The sequence below is a fragment of the Bos indicus x Bos taurus genome, chromosome 4 (assembly GCF_003369695.1).
Source record: "Bos indicus x Bos taurus breed Angus x Brahman F1 hybrid chromosome 4, Bos_hybrid_MaternalHap_v2.0, whole genome shotgun sequence".
Taxonomy (NCBI): Eukaryota; Metazoa; Chordata; class Mammalia; order Artiodactyla; family Bovidae; genus Bos; species Bos indicus x Bos taurus.
Genome location: NC_040079.1, coordinates 1,833,074 through 1,859,298, shown reverse-complemented (window position 1 = coordinate 1,859,298; position 26,225 = coordinate 1,833,074). Strand labels below are relative to the sequence as shown.

The 26,225-nt window shown below is 49.1% G+C and overlaps 1 long non-coding RNA gene across 1 annotated transcript in view; it reads right to left on the bottom strand.

The window, feature by feature from the left end:
* Nucleotides 1–263: 263 nt before the first annotated feature.
* The window catches only part of LOC113890954, a 47,447-nt gene continuing 21,485 nt past the window's right edge, over nt 264–26,225 (bottom strand). The window contains exon 3 of the long non-coding RNA XR_003510627.1: nt 264–1,354. This is a non-coding gene — a long non-coding RNA (uncharacterized LOC113890954). The remainder of the gene's footprint in view (nt 1,355–26,225) is intronic.

The following is a 26,225-nucleotide window of genomic DNA, read 5'->3' as shown; positions in this document are numbered from 1 at the left end:
TGTGTGTGTGTGTGTGTGCGTGCATGCATGTGTACAAATAAATGTTGATTCTTTTCCATAGGTTTTTTGTTTGGAAGAGAAACAGGGAAAGGACAGCCTCTCCAAGGCAAAGCATAAAGTTTGTAAGAGGTAACTTCAGGTTTTCACTCAAAGTGAACTCAGTTCTTCCTTTACATATAATTTTAACAGTCTGTCAAATGTTTACATTTTACAAAATATATAAAAGTGTTATTTTTTTAAAATAAAATCCAACAACATCTGTCATCTCTTGCAAGAACTGGAATATGTTTGGGGCCAGAGGTGGAATACAAACAGTGTTCTCTTGGGTTAGATTTTTATTGTTTTTAAGTAAAAACCAAACAGGCGAATGGGCATCAGACACACACATGTCAACACAAAGCTCAGGAACCCTGAGTCTGGAGGGAGGGGAGACGTGTGAGCACGCTGGCAGCCTGCCCCAGACCAGGAGAACCGAGCGGCCTGCAGCTCCTGCCGGACGTCTGCTCAGCAGCCGCAGCCTCCCACACGCGGGACCCAGGCCGCTCGGATGCACTGACCCGCCACGGTAACTCACCCAGCACAAGGTCTCGGGGGCCTGCGCTTAGATTTATGGTATCTATTATTGGGTTGTAGATCAACCTAGATATTACATGTCAGTGTAAACACCTTTTCACACTCTTCACCATATAACTTGTCATTTTTAATCTCCTACACTGATGTTAAACATCTCCTTACCATCAAACTGTAAATACAGCATGGACCGTATTTTCTATGTGACTAAAAAGAATGATTGAAGAGCTGATTGAAGAAAATATTCCTTGATTTATTTCACCTGAGGTTCCCCAGCAATATGCTATGATTTATGCCCCCGTGCAGGCTGTCTGATTAGTTCACTCTGGGCTAAAAAGGCAGACCATCTAAAAGCATTAAAATCACAACAAGAATGTGATCCGCTCGGTAAGCACAATAGTGACATCTTGTGTCTAGGAGCACAGGAGTTACCAGCAGCCCCGCCGCTCCCAGTTAAAACCCGGGCCTGGTGAATCAGCAACAGGCCCGTGCTGCGCAAGCCAAGCACGGACTGCTCCAAAGTCCGGCAAGCCCCTGGGCCTGCAAACAAACCACAGCGGTAACTCTTCTCTTAGCATACTCAGCAGGCAAACGGGGGTTCTTACAGCCTTCTTCATCATTGAGGAAAGTCTGGATGCAAGAGAATGAGCATCAGACGAAAAGCTGAGAGGCTGGCGCTCCTGGCCCAGCTCTGTTACTGACTCATCGTGCTAGTCCCTCGTCTGAAGGCAACCACACGAACAGTTTCGTGTCCATGGCTCTCACATTATGTTTATTACAAACGCTGTCAAAAGAACACAGAAAGCACACATCATTGTTACATATAACGCTTGGTATCCCTGGATTCAGACAGAGACTCCAGCCCTCCTCCACCACTGGCGACCGTCAGTTACCTACAGGCGCCACGACGCTGCATAAGGAGTACCCACGAGCTTCGGGAGCACAGCACAGGCAGGCAGCTGTCTCGCACGTCTGAAGGTCAGTGAGGGGTCAGCTGATGCAGGCTGAGTCCAGCTGAGCGGCTCAGCTCCTCTGGGGAACAGAGGCCTCCTGCACAATCCCCCCAAGCAAGGATACCTCAGGGTAGGGGCCAAGACACACGGGTCTCCAAGTGCAGGTGCTCACCGCGCCACTGCAGCTGCCACACGTCTGAACCCGCAGCTGAGGGGCAGGGAGGCAAACCTCCATCAGTGGGAGTCTGCAGAGTCATGTGACGAGCCCCATCACTTCCCTCTCTGGACAGAGAAGTGAAGACACGGGCGGAAACACCAGCATCACGCCAACGCGTGCCAGGAAAAGTGAATCAAAGACAGGGATTTCAGTCCATGCTGCTGATTTTCCTGACAGCCAGTGCTCCCACCCAGATGCTGGAACCCACTCACTTAACTTACTAAGTACCTGTCGCAAACACCTCTGAACAAGACGGGGTGGGAGGCCAGGATCACGGACCTGGTGCAACAACCCCTCAGCACCCTGAACTCAGGTCCACATACACTCACTGCCCAGGCAACACGGGCACCTGTGTGGCGCGTGAACACCACTTCTCACTACACAGGATCCTAGAAAACATGCAGAGCGTCAATGTGAGTTTCGTGCAACTGCGCTTCTGAAACACATACTCAAAACGGAAATGAACAGCAAAGAGGATTTGTAATCTGAATCAAAAAGTGAAGAATTTCCTTTTTATAAAGAACTTAGGAATAAGGACATACATGTGAGAGATTTGGGAAGAGTTTAGTCAATGGCCTGGATGTAAGATGGTTTTCAGTTTGCTGGGACTGAAGGAGCCTTTTCTCTCCCACTGCTGCAGCATTTTATCCAAGCATATCTTCGTGAACTAGATGCTCACTTATTCCGAATCCAACACATTTCACAAGTGGATTTGTGACTTGAGAGTCCCTTGGACTGCAAGGAGATCCAACCAGTCCATTCTGAAGGAGATCAGCCCTGGGATTTCTTTGGAAGGAATGATGCTAAAGCTGAAACTCTAGCACTTGGGCTACCTCATGCAGGGTTGACTCATTGGAAAAGACTCTGATGCTGGGAGGGATTGGGGGCAGGAGGAGAAGGGGACGACAGAGGATGAGATGGCTGGATGGCATCACTGACTCGATGGACGTGAGTCTGAGTGAACTCCGGGAGTCGGTGAGGGACAGGGAGGCCTGGCGTGCTCGATTCATGGGGTCGCAAAGAGTCGGACATGACTGAGCGACTGAACTGAACTGAACTGAACTGAACTGAACTAGTGTCAGAGTATAGGCCTGAGAAAACGCATTATTGGGGCCTACAAACAGTTTAAAACATTTCAGTGTCAGCTGAAGAGGAACAAATAAAACACACACTGTCCCTGGGAAGGGGGCTGAGAACGGCAGTGCTGACCTGTGGTTAACCGGACGGATGGGGGTAGGAGGCGTGGAGCGAGGGCACCACTGTGACCCCGGGCACGTGCCCCGGCTGTAACCGCCACCCGCGCGCAGCGAGGAGCAGTTACAGACGACACGGGACGGGGCCGCTGGGGAGGGACGCCATTACCCAGTGGGGCGGGCTGGCTGCAGAGCCCCAGAGCCCCTCGTGGAGGCACACACTCAGGTAGCCTTCAGTTTACATTCAGGGCCCTCACAACAGTGTCTGAGTGTCCCTTATCTCAGTCTTTAAACCTCCCTCTGTGTTTACAATGCTTCCAAACAAAACTTGAAAACAGTAAACAGATATCCAGTGGAGGACTTGTGAGAGTCAGCTTTCCAGGAGCCCTCTCAGCGCTGACAACTAACACCACAGATAAGATCTATCAACCGGGAAAACAGACAGGCTCCAGCTCAAAACCGGCTGCACGGCTTTATGAACCAGCACGACACACGGACGCAGAGCTGAGAGGAAGCCACGGGCTCCCTGGGAGCTGGGTTCAGGACGGTCCGGCCAGCTGACTGTCGGCATCCCTAAGATACCACGGTAGCAAGGGCCGCACAGGGCGAGGTGGGCACAGAGCTCATGACTCAAGCAACAAGGTCTACAGAACACTGATGATGATGCTGGAGGCCAGCGACCCCATCCCTCCTTTTGATCATAAACGCAAAAATCCCAAATAAAATAGTAGCCCATCAGTAGCGTATAAAGATAAGCTCTCGTGGCAGAGTAGGATTTAGCTTTAAGAATTTAAAATGACTCAGCATCAAAATATCTAATCAGGGCATCTACCAATTAACCCAACAGATTAGGGAAGAAAAGCCATGGAGTCACCTCAACGGATTCAGAAAAACCATTTTATAAAGTTAACAATCATTCATGTGTTTAAACCATGTAGAAATAGAAAGGAACTTCCTTAACTTGACACTCCCCCGCCCCAGAAAAAGACAAAACCTAAGGTAGGCTTCCCTCCCAACTATGATGAAAGAGCTTACAGCAAACCAGTGTTCTCACCAAGAACAAACACAAAATCTGGGGAAAACAAAATCCTGTTTGGAAGTGCCAAACAGGCGCTGGAGCGCCTCTGAGGGAACCAGGACTTAGGGGACAAGATCGTGGGGCAGGGAGATCACAGCAGAGCTGAGCTGACATCGGCAGCTTCTCCCACCAAGGCGCCGGCTGGTCCCAGTACCAGCAAGGTTCTGGAGCCCGTGCAAGGCCACAGCTAAGAGTCAGAGACACCTACCAAGGTGGCGACTGTCTTAAAAGGATGGAGCGATTGAAGCTGGAGGCGCGAGGGGCCAGGACCCCGGTGAGAGGGCAAGGGTGAAACTGGCCCCACAGCATGCCAGTCTCTCCCTCCAGAGGCCTGCTGGTGTGAGACCATGAGGGCAGGTAGCATGCAGCCAGAAAGACCCCAGGACACAGTGAGCAAAGTGCAGCCAAATGCAAAGAAATCAGGACTGGAGGCGGGGTCGGGCGGGAGGGGGTACCCCGGTGACCAATGTGGGGAGAGGGGCAGACGAGAGCCTCCCAGCCCAGCCTCACGGCAGCTCAGCCCACCAATGGATAAAGGCCGTCACACACCCTTCCAGCACAAGCAGTGTAAACCCTGCCTTGGACAAGAGGACATCACAGATTTTACAGCCGTTCATACACAACGTTCAGGAAAACAGTGACTCACACATTAAGAGACAGAGCCATCTGACCCCAGATCAAGGAAAAACACACCAACAGAAAGTGACCCACATGTGATGGAAATACTGAAATCATCAGATAAGGAACTTACAAGGGTCACGAACATGCTCAGGGAAATGATGGAGAAGATGATGAATAAAGGATAATCTCATCAGAGAACTGACATTTGTTAAAAAGGACCGAATGGAAATATTAGAACTGAAAAATACAGTAACTGAAATTAGGAATTCCAAAGATGGGTTCAGAGGGAGATGGCATTTAATAGAAGGAAAGATTCATGGACCAGAAGCAGGATGAAAAGAAAGTCTCCCAACCAGAGCATAACAAGAAAAAAGAGCGAGAGGAGATCCACATTATGTTAATATCTACATTTCTTCTTGGAATTGGAGTTCCAAGAAGAAATGGGAGTCACTGCAGGCAAAAGACAGCTGGAAGAGATAAGGACTCAAAATTCCCTAAAACCAATGGAAGACATCACCAAGCCACAGAGTTGAGAAGCCGAGCACCTTCCAAGCAGGACAGATGGGGTGGGGGTCCCCAGGGAGCCCTGCGCTCACTGGGGAGAGTCTGAAGCACGACAGAAGAGGGCAAATGAGTCGCAGCCCAAAAGAAGACTTCTGCAACCTGCAAAACCCACAGAAGATCAAAAACCACATTCCTGTTCTCAAAGGCTGACCATGCAGTTTTTAAAAGACAAGCAGATCACTCACCTTCCAAACCTTGGCACAGCAGCCAGTCCCTCGCTGAGCACTAGGCGCAGAGAGGAAGCAGCAGCTCTCGCCCAGACAGCTCTCCCGAGAGCCACAGACCCCGTGGCCACAGTCTGCCTCCTGGGCACCAGGCCATCGAGAGCAGCGCTGTGTCTCCCACGACCTAGCAAGGGCACCACACTCACAGCCTGCAAAGTCTGCTCTTCACACCTGACCACTTAGTCCGTGCACGTATTTGGGTTTTTTGTTTTTTGATTTTGCAGCAGAAACCCACCTAGAGGTTCACACTTCTAATGAGAGTCTGGCCAAGGAGACCCAAAATGCAGTGGGATAAGTAAGATGGGAGCTTATTTTTCTCTCATTTCACAACCCAGTCAGTCACTGGGTGGAAGACTATGGCATGACGTCACCCAAGGGCCCTGGCTGGCCAGCCAGCTCTGCAGGATGCACTGCAGACAGTCTCTGCACCCAGGACTGCGGCTGTCTTGGCAGGACGGCAGGGACAGTCCGGGCAGGGGACGCTCTTACTTCTGCAACCTTCGCCACCCAGACCTGGTCAGTCACACCCAGCTACCCAAGGTCTCAAAAGCGCAGCTTGAGTTTTCCAACCTCTCCAGAATAAGGAGGGTGAGGACAGGCTGCCAGCCGACCCAGAGCACCTCAGGGCCGGTTCCTGACCCCGCAGAGCACACCCCTTCCCAAGGAGGCAGGTGCCCGAGGAGAGCAGCGCTGGGCCAGTCCCACCGGGGTATCAGCCCCTCCAGACTTGGGGCCACAGCCTGGCTCCTCTGCTGTTCTCACCTCTCCTTCCACCAGGACAAACCGGTTTCAGGAACTTTGTGGGCTCTTGATCTGGACTTCACAGGTGGCTCAATGAGTAAAGAATCCACCTGCAGCACAGAAGATCAGGAGACGTGGGTTCCATCCCTGGGTCAGGAAGATCCCCTCAAGGAGGAAATGGCAATCCATTCCAGCATTCTTGCCTGGAGAATCCCATGGACAGAGGAGCCTGGCAGGCTACAGTCCATGGGGTCACAAAGAGCTGGACAGAACTTAGCAACTAAGAAACAAAAACAAGCTTTCAGTGGCCAAAAAAAAATTTTAAATAAAATAAAAATGGCTCTATGTACAGAAATAGTTGTACACCACCACAGAATCCATAAAAACGATGAGAGAGAACTCTACCAATGGACCTGGAGGGATTACTGCGTTTATTATTTGATTATCTATCATGCATTTATGAGTATATTTTTTATATATATTTATATATTTTATGTATAAGTATTTTTAAAAATCAAGATACAGGGAAACATAATATGAATTGATATAAAACAATGAACAGAAAAGCACATATGCCAAAATATGTGCTAATTATTATTAAGTAGCATGGAGAGCGTTATGAAATTATACACATCGTGTTTTTAATAATATTGTCGTAGGAGGACCCAGAGAGGACTCCAAAAGGATACGGACGTGAGAAATGACAGAAGTAACTGAACTCTGCACGAAACAGTTCCACTCAGTTAAAATCACAGGCGCCTGACTCCCGAGTGCTGAGGTCTGCTGTCACCGAGCAGAGCACATGCAGGTGAGCTTGCGTTTCCTCTGACCGTTTTACAACCTGGATGCCTTATAAAGTCATACTGTGACATAATCTCCATCTTTGGCTGCAAAGAATATAATCAGTCTGATTTTGGTGTTGACCATCTGGTGATGTCCACGTGTAGAGTCTTCTCTTGTGTTGTTGGAAGAGGGTGTTTGTTATGACCAGTGTGTTCCTCTTGGCCGCCACTCCTGACCTGGGACGTGGGGTCCTCCTCTCAGCCACTCCTGCGCCACGCACCACTTCAGCAATACGTGAACCGTGAGCTTCCAGATGTTCAAGCTGGTTTTAGAAAAGGCAGGGGAACCAGAGATCAAACTGCCAACATCCGCTGGATCATCGAAAAAGCAAGAGAGTGCCACAAAAACATCTAATTCTGCTTTATCGACTATGCCAAAGCCTTTGACTGTATGGATCACAATAAACTGTGAAAAATTCTGAAAGAGATGGGAATACCAGACCACCTGACCTGCCTCTTGAGAAACCTTTATGCAGGTCAGGAAGCACCAGTTAGAACTGGACATGGAACAACAGACTGGTTCCAAATAGGAAAAGGAGTACGTCAAGGCTGTATATTGTCACCCTGCTTATTTAACTTATATGCAGAGTACATCATGAGAAACGCTGGGCTGGAGGAAGCACAAGCTGGAATGAAGATTGCCAGGAGAAATATCAATAACCTCAGATATGCAGATGACACCACCCTTATGGCAGAAAGTGAAGAAGAACTAAAGAGCCTCTTGATGAAAGTGAAAGAAGAGAGTGAAAAAGTTGGCTTAAAACTCAACATTCTGAAAACTAAGATCATGGCATCTGGTCCCATCACTTCATGGGAAATAGATGGGGAAACAGTGGAAACAGTGACAGACTTTATTTTAGGGGGCTCCAAAATCACTACAGATGGTGACTGCAGCCATGAAATTAACGGATGCTTACTCCTTGGAAGGCAAGCTATGATCAACTTAGACAGCATATTAAAAAGCAGAGACATTACTTTGTCAACAAAAGTCCGTCTAGTCAAGGCTATGGTTTTTCTAGTGGTTATGTATGGATGTGAGAGTTGGACTATAAAGAAAGCTAAGCACCGAAGAATGGATGCTTTTGAACTGTGGTGTTGGAGAAGACTCTTGAAAGTCCCCTGGACTGCAAGGAGATCCAACGAGTCCATTCTAAAGGAGATCAGTCCTGGGTGTTCATTGGAAGGACTGATGTTAAAGATGAAACTCCAATACTTTGGCCACCTGATGAGAAGAGCTGACTCATTTGAAAAGACCCTGATGCTGGGAAAGATTGAAGGCAGGAGGAGAAGGGGACGACAGAGGATGAGATGGTTGGATGGCATCACCGACTCAATGGACATGTGTTTGGGTAAACTCCGGGAGTTGGTGATGGACAGGGAGGCCTGGCGTGCTGTGGTTCATGGGGTCACGAAGAGTCAAACATGACTGAGCGACTGAACTGAACTGAACTGAATGACGTATTCAGAAAGTAAATTACTTTGGATGATCAATGGGTATGAATCAAATAAAACCTAAAGGAAACAGAAGGAAGAACGTAATAAAGGCAAGAACTTTATAAAATAAAATAAAATAAAATAAAATAAAATAAAATAAAACTAATATCTGAGTAACAATTAGAGAAAAACCAATTTGCTTTTTGAATTACAAGTGAAAGTAATACACTGTAGGAAGAAATAGAAGAAACACAAATTTCCCGTATCAGGAATAAAAAAAAGGAGACGCCGGAAGAAATCTTACAGGTTACAAAAAGATGAGAGGGAAATATGAGGAACTACCGTATGACAACAATTTAACAATTCCAGCAGAAACGAATTTCAAGGAGCACACAAATAATAACCAACTCAAGAAATTTAAAAATGTAGAAAGACGCAAAAAAAGAAACTGATTTTGTAATTTAAAACCTTCCTATAAAAGTTTTATTTTATAAAATAATGCCTAAGGTGGGAAAGAATTTGAAGAAATAGGCATTCTTGTGTTGTTGGAAGAAACGAAAATTAACACAAGCTCTCTGGGGGGAAATTCAACAGCATACATCAATTTTTTTTAACATGTACACCTTCTCACTCGGATGAAGAGCAGGGCTGTTCTGCAAAGCCTTCCGTCTACTAACCCCAGCAGTGGACGAGCAAGAGCATTTGAGATTATCCATCATCAGGCTGTTCATATTTGCAAAAACAGAAACTGGAAACAAACTGATAAGCTATACAATTAAATTAACTAATATGAAAACAATGTAGTTAAATTAGTGTAAACCCATTACATTCTGACAATGAAATGAAATTTCTATGGTGGTGGTGATTACCTGTATTTACTGAATTCAAAATATGTTCAAAAGATATATTTGAAAGGTTATAAAGTAACATACCTGGTAAAAAATAAGTTGTGGTTTCCTTGACGGCACCTCTGTATATTTTCATGGCCAAAAATTAATCTGGAAGGGTTTTTTAACCAAGATGCTAATTATGATTATTAACAGATAGTAAGATCTGAGTGATTTTTCTTTTCTCATCTGAAGTTGTCTCTGTTGAGTATTTTGATACTGATCATACATTAATTTTTAATCTAGGGTTCAGTTCTAGATTTATTATTTTTTTTTTCAGTTCTAGATTTAAAGATACGCTTGAGTCCTTGCCTTTCCAGCATCAACCCCTTATAAAATCAGAGCCGTAAAGCCAGTTAAATTGAGCAGAAGGACCACCGCCCGTTCCCATGCATCCTTCTGTGACCACACTGATACAACAGCTGGGGACTCGGGCGCCGAGAACACTGGCTTCCCTCTCACGCTGATCTCACCCAGGCCGGCCCGCTGCCCGACGCACGAGCCGTGGTATCAGAGCTGGTGAGGACACGTCCCCCAGCGGGCAGGTGTTCAGGCAATGACAACGCGCAAGTCCACCGATGGAAGGAGGGGGAGAGGAGGAGGAGGAGGCAAGAAGGGAGGGAGAAAGGGAGGGCAGGAAGGAGGGAATTCTAAAGAGCACAGAAGGAAACAAAACCTTGGCGTGATGGTTATCTCATGAAAGCACTCAAATTCTTCACAGCCTGTTCCCTGGATGATCAAAGTCCTGCCTGTGATCACTAAACTTGGGGATAAAGTTAAGCAGGTGCCCAGCGGGACATGACGTCTCCTGGGTCATGTGACTTTTCCTCCTTGCAGAAGAGCCAAAAGTGACAGAATCTGTGTCTAGGATCCATCCAGGAGCCAGGGGAAATGTAAGCAGGCGGCTGTGGAGGCAGCGTGACAGGGTGCGAGGCCTGTGTTCAAGCACCAGTTTTATCATTTTTCATCTTGGGAGCTTAGATAAAATAAAGTACTCCCGAAAATAATTAAGGCTGTCGTTCCTCCGACTGGACCTAAAGGGCCGTAAAGGCCAAGTGTCGCCTGTAGGGTCGAAGCCACGGGTGGATGCGTGGGTCCGGGGAGGGCCGCCTTACTGGGTGGTGTGGAGGGTCCCAGTGGGCAGGGGGCTGCATCCTGCAGGGAGATGAAAGCTGGCCAGGTGGGCCTTGCCTGGCTCCTGGACACAGCCAGCGTGCTGCCCGTCAGGAACTGTAACCCGCTGAAAATGAAGACCCAGCAGCAGACACACTGCTGCTGTTTAGTCGCTCGGTCTTGTCCAATTCTCTACAACCCCATGGACAGCCCCCAGGCTCCTCTGCCCATGGGGTTCTCCAGGCAAGAATACCAGAATGGGTTGCCATGCCCTTCTCCAGGGGATCTTCCCAACCCGGGGGTGGAGCCCAGGTCTCCCGCACTAGCAGGTGGGTTCTTTATCCTTTATTCCAGGAAGTCCAGCACCCGTCATGAGCTGGACCAGCTGCAGAGCCGCATGTCTGGGAAGGTGGGGAGGGGACTGAGTGCCACGCCTGCCCTGAAACCCAGAGCCCACCTCACAAGCTCACTCAGCTCTAAGACCTATGGCCTCGCTTCCCCTTTGTTCCAGCCGACTCCACCCCACCCCAGGCCACTGGGAGCCACTCTGCAGGGTCTCTACCGTGGGTGGCCCCAACTCCTCCATACAGCGCTTTCCATCTCCCCGGACAGCAGGCTCCCAGAGATGGAGCGCCTATCATCTAACTGTTAGGTCCCTGGGGTTCACCACCGACGAAGCACATGCTCCATCCACACTCATGCACACTGCTCGAAAAGCCAGGGTAACTCGCGTATGTGTGTGCTCAGTCGCATCCGACTCTGCACTTCCATGGACTGCAGTCCCGCCAGGCTCCTCTGTCCATGGGACTCTCCAGGCAAGAATACTGGAGTGGGTTGCCATTGCCTCCTCCAGGGGATCTTCCGGCCCCAGGGATCGAACCCACGTCTCCTGCATTGGCAGGCAGATTCTTTACCATCTGAGCCTTCAGGGAAGCCCAACCCGGGTAACATTTACTGCTGTTTCACAGGAAATTACCATGGAGTGACGCTCCAGGTCTCTTCCTCCAGCACCAGGAACTTGGGTGTTGGGGGGGAGGTGCTCAGGAAGTTAGAGTTGCAGCAGGTAAGGGGCACCGGGTCCACCCCAGCCTCTCAAGGGACAGCTTTGCAGGGGGTGGGGGGGGGGGGGGCGGGGAGGGCGGATGTGTGGACATGAGAGCTGGGGCGGGCCTAAACCCAGGCCTGGTGGCCTCTCAGAGATGCCAGGCCAGGGGAGGGACAGAGGGGACCAGGGTGACTCGGCCAGAACAGGAGGAAGGTCCAAGGCCAGCTCTGAAGGTGACCCTGCCTGGGATTTATTCACGTGCAGAGGCACCTACATCTGAAATTGCCTGTAAAATCGAAATTTTTTTTTCTGACAATTTTTGCTAAATTGGGTAAAGAAAGATATTAAATCCCATTTATGATATCATAAATTTTCCAAATCTGAAGAACTACTTTCCACTCTACAAGGAGAGTGCCAGGCCCAGGAACCCAGCTGTCCCCCTCACCTGCTCCTCACAGGCACTTTCTGGTGGGAGCATCTCATTTTATGATCCCATCTTTCTAAGTGATATCCTGAATGAAGGGGTAACTCAGATAATAAATCCACTCCAATTACTGTCCATTAGAAGACGGGAAAACATTAAGCCCAACCGAAGCTGGTGGGCTGCCCTTGCAGGGGAAAACTAGCCGAACGTGACCACAGGTAACACCCCTCTCCAGGCAGCACAAGGCCTTTCTTATGGAAAGGGCAGGTTCCATTCCAGCAGCGAGCTTTCCCACAAGCTTTCCCACGGCGCTGGCGGATGGAGAAACCGTGGCGGGAGGGAAGCGCAGCCGCTCGCCTGCTCTGGCCCCCTCTCCTGTCTTTCTCGGACCTTCTCTTCTCAGCTACCTTACAGCTTGGGAGAACCTCGCACACGTCCAGACAGAAGCAGACAGGTGACTGTTTGAGGGGCGGAGGGACTCCAACTTCAGATCTCCTGGAGACCCTGATGGCAGGGCCCAGGCCAGCATCCACCCTGGTCCTGCCCCTCCAGCCTGCAGTGGCCGGAGCACATCAAACAAACAGATCTGCACCCAAGCGCACCTGGACAGGCGAGGGCCGCAGAGAAAGGGGGCTGGCTCAAAGGTCAAGGAAACGCCTCTAGAATGTGTCTACCCCAGTGGCTGTCCCTCACACTCCCCATGCTTTGGATGAAGGCTTTATGCTGACATCTGTTATGAGACCGAGAGATTTACCGGTCATCTCACAGTGACCACGAGCGTGTACTACCTCAGTCATCTACGACCGTGACGGTGCAGGCCCCGGGCAGGGACTCTGCCCAGCCCCGCCTCCTGTGGAGTCCTGACCCCCTCTCACTCCACAGGGGTGAGCAGCTACATAGCCACGATCTTGTTATTCACATTCACAACCATCGTGGGAGACTCATCAGGAACTCAGTCATTCCAAGAGGCTCTCAGAATGACTGATCAGAACCGGGAAGAAGAAACTAGCCAGACTGGTCCAAACATACTCGTCTGTCCCAGAGAATGGGGGGCTCATGCCCCCCAAGTTCACGGAGCATCTTCACGCCCAGCGCTCTCTCCTCCCGGGACGGGGCCGCCGTCGGGGCGCCTGCCTCCAGTGGGCTCCAGGTGCCTCACAGGTGACACTGATTCATGTCACTGCCGTGGACAGCAGTGGGAGCAGGAAGTACAGGTGGGTTTAAGAATGACTGGGGCAAAACAACATCCAAGCCACGAACAGCTCATGGAAGCCAGGACACATGTAACCTTTAAAGATGCTGATTTAAGGACTGATTCTGAACCCGTTCCTCCAGGCAGGATTTAACTGGGAACCACAGCAGAAGAGAAAACTCAGCAGACAGTGGGAACGGCAGGAACAGGACCCTGCAGACAGGCATGAGACACGTGTTGGGGGCAGGCAGGCCCCGCTACTGGGGAGAGACGGTGACTGCCCTCTCGGCTGGGGCGCCCGTCCTCCGGAGCCAGCGCCCAGGCCGCCTCTCCTGGAAGGCCACGGGGCCAGCACTGGACTTGAGGGCCATCCCTTGACAGCAGGGGCTCTGCTCAGGTAGCCTCAGCCCCTGCTGCACGGCGCGGGCAGCCCCAGACGCCACCCACCCTCCCCACTCAGACACTGCGGTTTCTGCTCAGGTAGCCTCAGCCCTGCCGCGTGGCGCGGGCAGCCCCAAACGCCACTCACCCTCCCCACTCAGACACTGCGGTTTGGTGCCTTTCTAATTTGGAAACTTTCTCTGATTTTAAGACACTCTTAAGGATATGAATCATTGTCACTTCTGATAAAACTGTTTCTTCTGACTTTTTTAAATTAAAAACTTTTATTTACAAAAACAATCACCTCTTCAGAAAGACCTTCCCTGAGTGGCCAGCTTGAGGAGGCCCTGGTCACCCTCGGTTACATGTTCTCCTGACTGCACTTGTCACTGCAAACAAATGTAAACACATATTCGTCTGTATTCTCTTGGGACTCGAGCGTGCTGAGGGAAGAAAGGAAGGGATGGGTTTCAAGACACCGGACCCCAAAACTTGGCACCTTGGCATCCTGACAGTTTCAAGCTGGAGGAGTCAGAACGTGCCAGAAGCAGGAAGGTTAACCTGACCTCCCCCGTCCCCCAGGTGGACTCCCAGGCTTTGCCTTCACCACCTCCGTCACCTCCTCAGCAAGAGACCCAGCATTTAACTGAGAAAAGAAACCTCGGCGTCACAGCCGACCCACCACCCTGGATTCAGCCTTCAGCTCCAGGGTCCACCGTTCTGATGAGGAAGAAGGGAAATCAGTCTGGAAACCAGCACTCAGGAAAAGACTGCTGTAGAACACGGGCTCCCAGGGTGTGGGAACTTCATCTTCACCGACCCCATCCCTGGCACACAGATAGAGCTATGTCAACATCATCATGGAAAAGGCAGTGGCAGCCCACTCCAGTACTCTTGCCTGGCAAATCCCATGGACTGAGGAGCCTGGTGGGCTGCAGTCCATGGGGTCGCTAAGAGTCCGACACGACTGAGCGACTTCACTTTCACTTTTCACTTTCACACATTGGAGAAGGAAATGGCAACCCACTCCAGTGTTCTTGCCTGGAGAATCCCAGGGACAGCAGAGCCTGGTGGGCTGCCGTATATGGGGTTGCACAGAGTCAGACACGACTGAAGCGACTTAGCAGCAACATCATCATTATTGAAGGATTCAGCTATTTTCATTGTAGCACATCAAAACACTCACTGACACTCTGGCTCACTCAAATCAAGCTGCCACACTCCGAGGATATCCGGTACGCAGGGCACACTTCTCTCTCTGAGCATCTCCTGTGTGGGGGGCACACCTCTCTCACTCTGAGCATCTCCTGTGTGGAGCACACTTCTCTCTCTGAGCATCTCCTGTGTGGGGGGCACACTTCTCTCTCTGAGCATCTCCTGTGTGCCAGGGCACACTTCCCCTTCCTAGTATCTCCTGTTTGCAGGGGCACACTTATCCTACTGTAATCCCTGCAAGAACATTCAGAGGCACAGATTAGCAGGAGGAACAAAGGAGATTAAGTGATTTGCCCAAGTTCAGAAAGCTGGTAAAGGACAGAGACGATTTTCTGATTTCAGTTAAAAGCTAAAAATGAACGACCCTTCCTGGTTAAGTCTCAGTTAACCCACCCTTTCACTGACACATGGTGTCTCGTTCCCAGAACTGACGACCTCAAGGAGACCAACAGAACCAAAGTCAGCTGGAAACACACCTCTGGAGCTGGGCCGTGAACACAGTGACTTGCATCTCCAGCCTAAGATCCGTTTGCTAGGCGGGCTCGCTGTTCCTGGGATGAGGGAGCATCCATGTCCCATCTTGCCCAGATGGGTCAAGGACAACACAGAGACAGAAGGGGTTTCAGCCCATGACACGACATGGCAGTCGGTAAACACGGTTGCCTAAAAATTTTCCTTACGACGACCCTTCTGGAGCATATGTGGTTTCACGGGCAGTGGAAACAGGAGCTCAGAAAGAATCGGACATGATGCTGACACTGAGTGTTGCTCCTCGAGCCTGCTAATGCACGATGTGACGCCTCCCCCAGCCCGTGCGAGCGCCGGCCCACAGGGGCCTGGCAGGTTCTGTGGTTCCATCAGCTCTGTGCTCGGCCTCCTCCCCAGAGGCGTCCCTCTGCTCCTTCTCCTCCATCCTTCTCCACCTCTGGCCACAGCATCCCGGCCGACGGTGTTAACTGACCAGCCGGCTCTGAGGCTGAAGCAGATAAACGCGTGTTGTGTGTAGTAGACTAGATCTTAGTCAGCTGACGTGGACTCGGGGAACAGCTTTGCTGGGAAACGTGGAGGACGCTTTACTCTGAGCCCTGGGTGGGATGGCTAACACGTCCGGGCTCCAGCTGTTCCTCAGGCGATGGTGGCCCAGAAGTGGGGGCGCATCAGCCCCCCTGTAGTCTGGGAACAGAAGCTTGGCAGGTGTGGCCTCAAGCGTGTCCCCAGGCTGCCCTGCGCCAACCGGGGTCCTGCACCCACACCCCCGGCCCCTCTGCACCAGGGACCCTGCGCCCCACGCCCAGCACCCCCTCACCCTCGACTCAGTCCTGCAAGGCGAGATCTCTCTGCTTCAGAAGCTCCCAGGCCCGACTGGCAGTGAACATCAGGATGAACGTACCACTGGCTGTTTGCTTAAGAACTTCTGATTTCCCAGCTTACACACTGGAAGCTGCACACACGCAGAAGGGTGTATATATTTTAAATTTACATAATGGAGGAAAGGAAACTTTATTTTGAAACATGAATTAAAATCTCAATTTGCTTTTAAGTGTATAAAACACATCTGGGTCCCACTTTTCATCTTATTGGCACATCTTGAAAATCAATTTAACTTTTTTTAACTTTTTATTTTGTTTTGGGGTACAGCCGATGAACAATGTTTGACAGTTTCAGGTGAGCAGCAGAAGGGCTCAGCCATACGTGTACCTGTATCCATTCTTCCCCAAAGCACCCCCTCTCCCATCTAGGCTGACACGTAACAGAAAGTCTGTTTAATTTTTAATTGCTCACTATTGACAAATAGAGACCAGGAGAATTTGTGCTGGGAAAGTCATAGCTAGACTAATAGCTGTAGGGAGCAAACCCTTGTAATTGAAGTAGAAAGCATGAATGCGGCCCACTGCAGTAGAGGTGGGCCTCCTCTCTGGAATTAATACAGCAGAGACCCATAAAAGATTAATCAAGACAAGCAATCAATAACTTCTCAAGTGCTAATAAGCACTGCCTTGTTCCGCGGCGTGTTAAGCAGTTTATCATGTTTAGCCGTACGAAGATTTATAGAAAATCCATAGTTAAAACCAAAGGATGAGGTAATGAAACACTTAGTAAATGAAGCCAAATTAAAACTGATGCCTCATACCACGCACTCCAAAGATTTGCAAAAATCAGTTTTGATTCCCCCTTCTTTTTTTAACAATTAAAAATAGTCACGTCACTTCAGCTGTGCAGTTAGGGAAATAATTTTTTAAGTATACGTTACTGAAATGACTACCTGCCTGTTTTGTGGTGGAGGGCAGGAAATGCCTTGGAAATTAATGAACTTTTTTTCTACTCTCTTTTTCATCCAAGGATCAACTTTTTCCTGGAAATTTTTTGAAAGTTCTGTAAAATATCTTTTAGGATCATTCAGGTCTCTACTCTCCATCAGCTGATGGATCAACAGGTCGTGTGAGCAGATGAGTTAATGGCTAACTAATAGTTCATAAATTGTAGGTCTGGACCAGCAGGTTACATCACTGAACTCCGCTCTGTGGCAGGCTATTAATTAAAAGTGTCAATTGTATGTTTTGTAAATTAATCTCTGAAGCAATATTATAATCACAAGGATATACCTAATCAAATAGATGGGCCACCATAAGTGTTTTCTTAAATTTAGAAACATAAACTAACCATAAGTAATTACAAACATGTGGATGCCGGGCGGAGGGGGGTGTCGAGACTCCTTCAGTGTAAACAATTGGAAAGACCAGAAAATACAAACAAGGTATCTATGAAGCTGCTAGCTGAATCAAGGTTTAAAATGAAGACATACTAAAAACGTGAAAAGCGCCAAACTTTATTAATTAAAAAAATCAAGTTTGCCCCATACCAAACTGGGAGCTTACAAAATAGAGAACGTAATAGATCCCTGAAGATGAAGAAGGCATTTCCTGAAGAAAATCCTCATGTTTATAATGTCTTCTGGCCCATTGTGAATTTTTTAAATCAGAAACTCTGGGTGCATGATGGAGCAGGAAAGCCCCACTAGGATGGCTACCACAAGTAACCACTCCACACACACGCCCACACACACGCACCCGCACACACACGCACACAAACACACGCCCACACACACGCACCCACACACACACGCACACACATGCCCACACACACGCACACACACACCAGCACACACGTACCAGCACACACGCCCACACACACGCCCACACACACGTACCCGCACACACATGCACACACACACACACCAGCACACATGCCCACACACACGCCCACACGCACCCGCACACACGCCCACACACACGCACCCGCACACATGCACCAGCACACATGCACCCACACACACGCACCTGCACACATGCACCAGCACACACGCCCACACCCTCGCTCTGCCCGGGCGCCTGCTGGGATTTACCGGAACCGCCTCTCTGCAAGCGTCCCTCCAAGTCACTTGATTGGACGGCTGTCAGTAGTGTGGGTCTCTTTCCACTCCCAGTTCAGGGGAAGCTGGGCCCGGCCAGAAACCACTCAGCAGGCAACAGGAGGTGGAGAACAGAGGGGACGTTTCTACCACGGGAAGCTGCCTGAGAAACAGCCACCCATCACCAACATCAGCGACTGCGCCTTCGCCTCCACGGAACAGGAGACTCAGCCTGCCACAGTCAGCTGGGCTCCAAAGGCCCATCCGAGGGCCCAGAGACAGCAGCAGGACCCCGACGACCTCCCTCCCACGAGGCCGCATCCCGGGCTCGGCTTCAGGCTCAGGTGGGTCCCCGCGGTGACCTGGGCTCCGTACTTCCCCCTTCGGAAGACGCCACCACAGGAGGCGAGATTTTCCTTCAGTCTTAGGAGAGGAAGAGCTTGCCCTGCAGCCCCCAGCAAATTCTAAGTGTCACTGTCCAAAGCGGGGCCACGTCCCCAGTCCTGAGCAATCCATGGGGAGACACGGCGGTGCTGTCTGGATGTCAGGTCCATGGCTAAGGCCCATCCCTCATGTGCTGCTGACCTTCCATGAGCTCCAAACAGACATGGGCAGATTCAAAACACTCCAAGCACACAGCAGAGTGGTTGCCAGTCACGGCTCAGTGGCCAGCGAGGGTCCCGGGAGTAGCTCTGCTCACACGCGGCTGCCAGAGCCCGCGCACAGGGTTTTATCGCCGTGCCCCTGCGGTTCAGTCCTTATGTGCCTGCTGTTAGTTGCCTGCCGGCCAGGCAAGATCTGGCTCATGATTTAATTACATCAGAAACTGCAAGTAATTATTAAGGCCCAGTTCAGGGTCAAAGCCTCATAATCATAAGATAATTACCTTTGCTGTGTAAATCACATCGTTTCGATGAAATACAAAAGTTGCCTGGCAAATAAACATCGAATTACACGGCACGTTCGATGTAATTCCTATTAAGGAAACTATCGGAGTATAGAACCACCACTCAGTGTGGCTGTAATGGTCAGCCGTGCTGTTGCGGAAGTTTCACTCAGCTGCTTAGGTCTCGAGAAAGGAAACGGTGTTAAAGCCACAGGGTGCTAAGAAACAGAAGCGGTGTCCCAGGGCTCTGGCTCGGGGGCTTTGTTTGTGTCGTTGTTCACGACGGTCAGCTCTTTTCTCACTGCATTTACTTTCGGCCAGGCTGCGTCTTCACTGCTGCACTCGGGCGTGCCGGCTGCCGCAGGCAGGGCCACCCTGTTTCAGCGCTCGGACTCCTCACTGCGGTGACCTTTCTTGCTGCGGAGCACAGGCTGTAGGCACGGGGGCTTCAGCAGTTGTGGTGCGCAGGCTTAGTTGCTCCGAGGCATGTGGGATCCTCCCAGACCAGGGACTGAACACTGGCAGGCAGATTCTTATCTGCTACACCACTGGAGGAGTCCTGTGGATTTTATTTTTTATCAAATAGTCTTTTCATAGGGTTCAATTCTAGGAAATTTAGGACATACACAAGAAGTCACATTGTAAGGGAGAAAACAAAAAACTAAAGGAACATGAAAAACAACGAAACCTCAGATGTAAAAAAAAGAAAAGCAGTTATGTAATCAAGGAGGCAGATTCCCAGTGATAAAGAATCCGCCTGCCAATGCAGGAGATACAGGAGATGCGGGTTCGATCCCTGGGTTGGGAAGATCCCCTGGAGAAGGAAAAGGTAACCCACTCCAGTATTGTTGCCAGGATAATCCCATGGACACCGGAGCCCAGCGGGCTACAGTCCATGGGGTTGAAAAGAGTCGGAAATGACTGAACAGACAGGCAAACAAGGAGGCGATTCAACAAGCGGCTGAAGAGGTGAGGGCTCTGACAAATGAATGGCCACTAGGCTTCTCAGAATCTCAGGATGCAAAAAACAACCTCCCAGGTCTGTCCAAGGAGCAGAGCTGGATCTTTACAAGCCTCTCTTCATTAAAATTACTTACAAAGGAAGGCTCTGGGCTGACTATCCCTACTTTCCCTACCTTCCATAAGGAGCCAAACACACGCCACGGTCACCATGGATCTGCTCTCCCATGAAGCAAGAGCAGAACACCCAACCGCCGGGACTCGGGCCCTTTCGGTCCAGGGAAAAAGGGTTCACCAGTTTGTTCTGACTGACGGCTCCCATACCCCCCGCTTTGTTTGTTTCTGTTCCTCGTCACTTTTTTCCAATTCCTTCATACGATCAGTCCCCTGTCCCTACAGATATCATACATGTCAGCTCTCATCGACCTGGACCCCAGAAGTTTCATACGTTAGAACTCAAACGCTCAGGGCTGCACACACGTCCACCAACACGGTTTCACCACCTCACCCTCGACTGTTTTCAGGCTCCTTCTCCATGAAACAGATCTGGACCACAAGGATGCACGTTCAGCTTCTTCTCTGAAATCTTGCTGAACTTACCATCTGCATACAGTTGGGATCTCCCTAAGTACAGAGCCGTACTACTGCATCACTGTCTCATGTATTTTGTCTCCACCAATGAAATGGTTAAGCTAAAGTTTATTTTTCATTATTCTCATTGCAAGGAGATCAAATGAGTCAACCCTAAAGGAAATCAGTCCTGAATATTCACTGGAAGGACTGATGCTGAAGCTGAAACTCCAATACTTTGGCCACCTGATGCGAAGAACTGACTCATTGGAAAAGACCCTGATGCTGGGAAAGATTGAAGGCAGGAGGAGAAGGGGACGACAGAGGATGAGATGGTTGGATGGCATCACTGACTCAATGGTCATGAGTTTGAGCAAGCTCTGGGAATTGGTGATGGACAGGAAAGTCTGGTGGAGAAGGAAATGGCAACCCACTCCAGTGTTCTTGCCTGGGGAATCTCAGGGATGGGGGAGCTCAGTGGGCTGCCGTCTATGGGGTCACACAGAGTCGGACACGACTGAAGTGACTTAGCAGCAGCAACAGCAGGAAGGTCTGGTGTGCTGCAGTCCATGGGGTCGCCAAGAGTTGGATACAACTGAGCGACTGAACTGATTCTTACTACTGAATATATAGTGGGTATATAATAGCTATTAAACACTATTTGATTCATGCAACAAATATTTCTAGAGACTTGCCAGGTCACCAATGTTATGTTGAGATACAAGGGTGCACGAGGAAGACGTGACCCCCCACTAAGAGGTTTCAATCCAATGAGTGAGTTCCAAGGTAAGCAGTCACAGCTGATCCCTGTGTGGACGCTATGACAGGGACGCCTCTGCACGGTGGGGGCCGGGATGGGGGACACCTGGCCTGGAGAGACTGCAACCCAGACACAGGCAACACCCCAGAGCCAAGAGATCTTCCCATCACCATCTCAGCATCAAGAAACCACCTGCCCCCCTCCAGCAACTGCTCCCCAGCTTTTATAAACTCCTCTTTCAGCAAGTCTGATCACTGGTGTAAGAGACATCTAAGGTTAACAGTCAAAATGCACAATGGTCATGTCAATTTTCATGCACAATTTTGAAAATCAGAAATACAATCAAGTAAAATGTCATGATTTTTTCTTTTGACTTTTCGAAATCTCCAGATCTGTATCTCTTCAGTCTGGAATATTTGCAGTGAAACACAAATAACAGCAGTCACAGCACAAACCACGGGGTCGCAACCACGCTCAGTCACGCCTGGGCTGAGCGCTCACTTCTGCTTCCGTGGGTGACTCACCAGGACCACGGATTTTCGGAAGCATAAATGGAATCCAGCCACACAGTCCCTAAAACACTAAGAGAAGCCACACCAAGCCAGCAGCGAGATTCTGACGGAGTTTACAAAGTGAAGGCCAAGTTCTGCTGCAGCGCCTCGGTGACATCAAGGTCTGCTGCACAGCGTCCGACGGGAAGGGGTGGGGCTGCTTCTGAAAAACGTCACCTGCATCGTGGGTGAGCTGGAAAGCTGTGCCTCCTCCACAAGCACAAACGTCCTCAGACACAGCTTACGCAGCGTAAACCGACCGAGCCTGTGCACCTGCGAGTTAAGTCACCTGCGCTGTGCGACTCTGCAAATGGTATTTTCCTCCACAGTGCCTATCTCAACTCAACTAAAACCATCTGCACAGTCTTCCCAGGATCGCTGTCTTCTAGATCGGAACCCAGACCCCACAGTTTGGGACCACTTCTTCCTGCTCATCACGTCACTGCCCAGTGCCCAGCATGCTAATCTGCGCTGACTAAAAACCACAAGTGTGCCACGTTTCATGGCGGTAGGGGGGAGGTGGCATTTAGAGAAATATAACACAGCATCCTTGTAGCCAAGGAGCTACAGATGGCTGGACAGACAGAACGTCACCATGTCACAAGGTAATTCACAGAGTAGACAGTGTAAGATAAGTGACGAATGGCTTAGATACTAACCCCAACAGACACTGCACACAGAGTACTACAGTACACAACTTTGTGCTCAAAGCCGTTTCGTGCAGAATTACATTCTTATGTGATATTTCCAGAATTGGGCTCAGACGGTAAAGCGTCTGCCTGCAATGCGGGAGACCTGGGTTCGATCCCTGGGTCGGGAAGATCCCCTAGAGAAGGAAAAGGCTACCCACTCCAGTATTCTTGCCTGGAAAATTCCATGGATGGAGGAGCCTGGTAGGCTACAGTCCATGGGATAGCAAAGAGTTGGACACGACTGAGCAACTTCACTGGTTCAATTTCACTGGCTAGTATTCTGTAGAAAAATAACATTAATCCACTTTTTGCAAAAAGAAAAAAAAATAATAATATAAAAATGGTAATATTCAGAATATCCTAAACAAACTTCCAGGTTTCAAATGCTTGTAAGGTATTTTAATAGGAAAATTATCTAAATGTATGAAGCAGCAGACACAGATAAAGGACTTGAAAACAAGTCCTTCCTCATATGTCCAACTGTTATAAAGGACATTAATAAAAAGTCAGTCACTGCTATTATCCCAACACGTAAGAGCTCAGAAGTTGCTCCTCCTGTCCCGACAGCAAGGAAAACGTTTACTGAACGGAAAATCAGTCACCTTTTTTGGCTCCATCAGAAACTGGGGTCACAGGGCAAACCACTGCCCAGAGAACTGGAGACAGAAGAGTCAGACAGTCATGGAGAGATTTTACCTGAAACAGAAGCAGTGCAGCCGTAACCGGCAGGGACTTGGGAGTGGAGGTGTGGGTGCTGGGGTTATGGGTGGACACGCTGGAGAGATTCCTGGGGCCACAGTCTCCGGGGAACCCTACACAGTCACACTAAACCTCTAGGAACACCTCCAGATTCTCAGGTGAGCAGCCAAGAAAAATCCTCCTCTGTTTCTGGCAGAAAAGGAAAAGAATCATTCTGTAAAGATACCTGGGGCGCTCGCTGTCACAAAGGTCTACTCAGTGGGGAAAGACCCATCCAACCTGGATCACTGTCCAGCCCGTCCCACCTTCCTCTCACCTGAGGAACACGGCAGAGGTCAGAAGCCACTCACAGCTCTACTTACAGAGAGGCAGAGCATCAGAGAAGGAATAAACGAAAAAAGTACAATAATTTTATCCTTATTCTTAATTCATGTCACAGACAAGTGTTTGTGGGAAGTCATCACAGTAAGGATGTAGCAGGCGATTACAGTCCTGGGGTACAGGCAGTGAACGGCAGCAATGTTAGAAGGGGGTGGGCGGGGGCATCAGGGGACTGGGGTGCCTAGTTAAAAGGTAGCTGGAAGTGAACTTAGATTAGCTGCAAACATATGTTGCATACTGTCCACAGTCACTAATGAAAAATTTAGAAGTAGGTATAACTGACGTGCTAAGAGGACAGAAAGTGGGACAGTACAATATTTGGTCATAGACCATCAATTAAAACCAAAGAACCACTATCTAACCCCAACAGAGAAAGGTACGCCCTGTTAAGCAAAGCCTTCAAAGGAATCCCATCCGAGGGATCCTATCTCCCCTTCCAGAAGTAACGACACTCAACCCGCATGCTCTTTGGTGCCCAGCCCGAAGATGCGGCTGGATGTCTGGAGCAGACAGTCTCAGCAGCCCAGCCTGGGGTGGTCCCAGGGCAAAGACACGGATGCCAGCCCGAGCATCAGGAAATCGGGCTCTGGGTCTCACCTCCTGCTGATGAGCTAACAATTAGTCTACACCAGTTTCTTCACTCCTCCAGCCTCATTTCTATCATCTTTAAGGTGAGCTAACATAGTCTAAACACAGTAAGTTCCCTACATACGAAACTTCAAGTTTCGAACTTTCAGAGATGCAAACGCGTGTTCCATCAACAACAGGCATGAGAGGAACTGCAGCTTGCCTTCTGTCTCCTATTGCTGACAGCCCTTCAGCTCTACCATCTGTACCTCCTCGCCCTCCCCAAGTCAGTGACTCTTCTTGCCTGTTCACGTGATGCCAGCCCGTGTGCCAGCTGCTGTATGCTTGCAGTGTTGTTGCTGTTCAGTCACTAAGTCATGTCTGACTCTTTACAACCCCATTGACTGCAGCACACCAGGCTTCCCTGTTCTTCATCATGTCCTGGAGTTTACTAAAACCCATGTCCATGGAGTCAGTGATGCCATCCAGCCATCTCATCCTCTGTCATACCCTTCTCCTCCCGCCTTCAATCTTTCCCAGCATCAGGGTCTTTTCCAATGAGTCAGCTCTTGGCATCAGGTGGTCAATTATTGTAGCTTCAGCATCAGCCCTTTCAATGAATATTCAGGACTGATTTCCTTCAGGATTGACTGGTTGGATCTCCTTGCAGTCCAAGGGACTCTTAAGAGTCTTCTCCAACACCACAGTTCAAAAGCATCAGTTCTTCAGCGCTCAGCTTTCTTTATGGTCCAACTCTCACATCCATAGGTAACTACTGGAAAAACCATAGCTTTGACTATATGGACCATTGTTGGCAAAGTAATGTCTCTGCTTTTTAATATACTGTCTAGGTTTGTCATAGCTTTTCCTCCAAGGAGCAAGTATCTTATAATTTCATGGCTGCAGTCACTATCTGCAGTGATTTTGGAGCCCAAGAAAATAGCCTATCACTGTTTCCATTGTTTCCCCATCTATTTGCTATGAAGTGATGGGACCAGACGCCACAATCTTAGTTTTTTGAATGTTGAGTTTTAAGCCAACTTTTTTACTCTCCTCTTTCATCTTCATCAAGAGAGTCTTTAGTTCCTCTTCCTTTTCTGCCATAAGGGTGGTGTCATCTGCATATTTGAGGTTATTGGTATTTCTCCCAGCAATCTTGATTCCAGCTTGTGCTTCATGCAGCCCAGCGTTTCTCATGACGTGCTCTGCATGTAAGTTAAATAAGCACTGCTGTACTTTTCCAGGTACTGTAAGAGTTAAAATGTTTTTTTGTTTTTCTATGTATTGCTTGTGTGAAAAGTATTATAAGCCTATTACAATATGGTACTACATAGCTGATTACATTAGTTGGGCACCTAGGCTAACCTTGTTGGATTTACGAACAAACTGGGCCTATTCATGCTCTCAGAATGAAACTCATTCGTATGTAGGGGACTTACTGTAATAGCTAACGGTCTTTCCAAATTCACAATTCTTGAATTCTAAATTGATAAAAATAATACAATAGCTACTAAATGTATACAAGTATACTGTGCAATTCTAGACTGTACGTGACTGTGCATACAGACAACACAAAATACGGCAAGGTAAATCTCCACTATTAACATTGCCAACAACGCCTTCATTGTTTCATCATTTGAAAGCCAACTGGTGATTCTTGTTTATCAAATGTAAACACAATGTACATAAAAACAGCCCATTCCACACCAGATTCATTACCTCTCTTCACTTCTAAACTTACTTCAGTTTTAATTAACACCATGTTTCTTGATGAAGAGACAACTTTGAGACTTCTCCACTCATTTGTCCTGAATTCTTGATTCTTGATTTTGCTGGTTTAAAGAATCCCATGACATCACCACAGTACCAAGACCACAGGTACCATCTGTGACTATACTCTGCACTGTATTCAAAGGATGTATTACATACAGCCCTTCATTTACTCCTCATGATAGACCTATGGTGTAGGTACCATCCGTATTTAATCCACAGAGAAACTGAGTCTCAGAGAAGTCAGGTAACTTGACACTTGACACATTAGTACCTTTCAGGGTCG